General features: G+C 40.4%; 1 protein-coding gene across 1 annotated transcript in view; it reads left to right on the top strand.

The window, feature by feature from the left end:
- KLHDC1 (kelch domain containing 1) overlaps positions 1-3989 on the top strand; it is a 57123-nt gene that overhangs the window by 47747 nt on the left and 5387 nt on the right. The gene's annotated exons all lie outside the window — the stretch shown is intronic.

The following is a 3989-nucleotide window of genomic DNA, read 5'->3' as shown; positions in this document are numbered from 1 at the left end:
CATGGGTGAAGGCATGAGAGAGAGAAAGAGATGGAGAGAAAAGACATGCTGTGTGGCAAGTAGTGTACTAGTGCTTCTGGGCGTTCTGCAGGTTGAACCACTTGAAAAACCATTGGACTAACTCAGACTGGACCTTCCTAAATTCTTTCTTAACTACTCTTTCTGTTAGCACAGGGTTTCCTACACTTGTCAGCACTTTAGAATGTCAAGGGGAAAACAGAGATATTTAGAAGGTAGAATGGGCTTGGTAGTTGAATGGATACCAAGGGAAAGGGGAGGGAAGAATTAGTGATAGAGGGAAAATGGATAAGGCAGTGAGTTTGAAGGTTGGATGGAATAGAAATGATAAATTCAGTGTCGAACATATTCAGCTTGATGTGCCTATGGAACCTCTAGTGGAGATAACCATCAGATGGTTAAATATATGGAGAGAGGTCTGGGCTAGACACAATGATTGAAGAATTGTTGAAGTATAAGTGGGTACAGGTTAGCTCTGCCCAGGAAGAGTTTCGAGACTAAGCATAAAGCCAACAATTGAGCATTAAAAGCTCATAACATTTGAGGAGCAGATAAGGAAGAGAAGCCTCAAGAGAATGACCAGAGACATTAAAAGTGAACCAGAAGATAATGGGAACACAAAACCAGAGGGAGAAGAGAACTGAAAATGGAGAGACTACTTACGATACTATAAAGAGGTCACAGAATATCTGTATTGAAAAGTGCTGTGGAGTTTAGCAATGCTAGGAAGTTGTTAAGGTAACAGTGCAGGCCAGTATGACTCACAGGGGTGAGCACCAAGCCCAAGGAAGGAGTGGGCATGTTCGTCCATATGCTGAGGGGAAGAAGCCAATGGGAGTAAGTTGTTGGAGACACAAGAAGTGAAGGAAAATAGGCAGAGCATGGTCGTAAGGAGGTGGATTTTAGAGAACAGGTAATTGAATTGCCCCTTTTCTCCAACAGCACTGAGCAGCCTTGACTGGAGGAAGAACACTTATCTTTGAAAATAGTGAGGAAAGGAGTATCGATATAAAGACATGAATTTCTTTGTTGGGGGCAGGGCTCTGAAAAAGGTTTAGCTGATCGTGAGGTCATCTGATAAGAAAGGAGAGGTGAGGCCATAAACTTAAAAAGAGTGGTGAAGAGTTGAAATAGCTGCTGAGGTCACTGAGAAATTGCTGATTTGGGATACATAACAGTAGTGCTGAGCACTTAGGAGGACTCAGCTGAGATAGAATAGAAACAATATGTAGGGGGCTGTCAGCGGAAACGTGGTTTTCTCCAACAGCACTGAGCAGCCTAGTTGCAGGTGCAGAAAGGAGATGGTTAGCTAATTTATCCATGGTCAGAATTTAGCCAGGATGGTGTAAACAAGAGACAGTGAGGGGGATTAAAATTACTAGCAAGAGAATGAAGTGCATACAGACTATGCTAGATAGGAAAGAAAGTTAAAACTGGAGGGGTGTTATTATTTGGTGAACCAAGAAGAGACAAAGGAGTAAGGGAGTATAAGAATTAAAAGGATGCAAGACTTATGGTCTAAGAGGAGGATATGGAAGTTTAAGATTTCAGAGGTGGAACTGTGCTGAGTGAGGTCATAAAGAATAAAAAGGGTTTTCCATGTAGATGCTAAAATCAGTCAAGGGACAAGACTGTGGTGAGCCAGGGCCAAAGTCTTCAATGCAGGATGGTTGAGATGGGGTGGGGGTATGAGCAGGAGGTTGATAGATGGCAACAGCTGAAGGTAAAATGACAGGCTGCAAGCAGCAATGAGGAATGAGGAAATACTAACATTGGTTCCTTGACTGTGAAAGCGGAGATGAGGGAAGGTTTGTACTCTTTTTCTCAAGAAGGCTGCATACAAAGCAATTTTCTTAGATTTCAATTAAAGCTAAGATAGAAAGTCAGAGGAAGTAGGGGTATTGTAGACAAAACAGGTATTCCAAACAGCACGAAGGGTAGAATTGGAAGGGAGTATTGTTAGTACACACAGACCCAGGGAAAAGTCCCAGGACTGAAAGTCTACCTCTCTAAACAGAGGGCAGAGAAGGACTGAGAAAGAGACAGGCCACTCCAATCTGGTAATTAATAGAGTTTATTAAGGGAAACTTACATAGGAGGTGCATCTTGGGTGGCTGCAAGATGAAACGGGTCCCCGTACCACTTGCCAAGCACCAAATTATTACATAGGTTAAAAGCAGGGTGGGAGGTGCGTAGATATAGGTACTATTACATGAATGCTACCAAGTATGGCAAATTACATATCGTTCAGCTCAAGACAAAGGCCTGTTCTAGGGACCAGCATGTAGTGCAAGGCAGGGGAAGGGTACTGGTTTATGTCATAGCCAGCGTCAGTCAGGATCAGTCAGTCTCCAAGGAGGTGTTGTGGGAAGCAGTCTCCACATTCTGGCTTGGATCTAGGTCACTGGTAGAGCAGTGATGATGTCTTGGAACAGTCTCTCCTCCACCAAGATAAACAATGATGAGGAAGATGAACCTGCATAGAATTCAGAGAAAGCAAAGGAACAGACTGGATGGGCTTGTATTTAAAGCTGGAACTAACAGTGACCATCAGTTTGGCTTCTCGGCATCACCCTTTGCACCCAGTACAATGCTTCTGTGAATGGATATAGGCCCTTTTGGTGCTGAGCATATTTTGATACACCAAAACTTGAATAAAGGAGAAATTTAATAGTATTTATTGTGTTAAGCATGTTCACCACAACTAGTTGTCCACAGTGCAACCAGCGTAATTATTTTATTTTAAATTTGAAGTCAGAAGGCAGTTAGCAATTACTGGGGAAAAAACAAAGATGAATAGGACATGATTCTTTTTAAAGAACTTACATGATCTAATGTACTTGTGGGATCATGGATTATTATTTTTTAAATAGCTCTATTATTCTTATAAAAATAAGTTGTATTTACCAAGAAAATTCATACAATATAAAAAGTATGTAGTAAAAAAAAAAATCACCTATGAACCCATAATGAGCATCGTAAAGCATTTGATGTGTATCCTTCCAGACTTTAAAATGAAAAACATTGTGGATTTAACCATACCAAGAGGTCACTGGTCTTAGGGCAGTGTGTGTGTGTGTGTGTGTGTGTGTGTGTGTGTGTGTGTGTGTGTGTGTGTGAAGGATCAAAGTATGCATGTTTTTAAATTTTTTTTTACAATTTAAGATTTATTTTTAATATTTTTTAGAGCAAGTTCAGAAAAACCTCTAACGGAGTATAATTTTTCCCCCGCAATTGCTCCCTCCCTCCACCTAGCCATCATATTAATGCTAACTACATTCCCTCTGCCATGCTCCCCATCCCCATGACCAACTATCAACTGCTGATTTGTACTTCTTTAACTCTTCACCCCATTCTCCCAGCCTCCCAAGCCCGCTCCCCTTTGTCCATTACCAAATATATTTGTGAGTCTGTTTTTGATTAGTTTGTTCTTTTTTTCCTTAGATTCTGCATGTAACTGAAATCATATGTTATTTATCTTTCTCTGACTTATTTCACTCAGCATAATAACCTCTAGGTCCATCCATGTTGTTCCAAATGGTAGGATTTCATTTTTTTTAATCGCTGAGTAATATTTTATTGTATATATGAACCATAATTTCTTTATCCAATCATCTATTGATGGACACTTAGGTTGCTTCCATATCTTGGTTGTTGTAAATTGTGCTGCCATGAATATTGGGGTGCATAGATCCTTATGAATTACTGTTTTGGTTTTCTTTGGATAAATACCCAGAAGTACATTTGGTGGTTCAAAAGGTATATCCATTTTTAACTTTTGAGAAATCTCCATAATGTTTTCCATAGCAGCTGTACCAATTTGCAGTCCCACCAACAATATATGAGGGTTCCCTTTTCTCCACATCCTCGCCAACACCTGCTGTTTTTTGATTTATTGATGATAGCCATTCTGACAGGTGTGAGATGATATCTCATTGTGGTTTTAATTTGCATTTCTCTGATGGTTAGCC

This window comes from Pteropus alecto, unplaced genomic scaffold, assembly GCF_000325575.1.
Source record: "Pteropus alecto unplaced genomic scaffold, ASM32557v1 scaffold38, whole genome shotgun sequence".
NCBI lineage: Eukaryota > Metazoa > Chordata > Mammalia > Chiroptera > Pteropodidae > Pteropus > Pteropus alecto.
The sequence above is the reverse complement of the archived record's forward strand: the minus strand, read 5'-3'. Positions and strand labels throughout refer to the sequence as shown.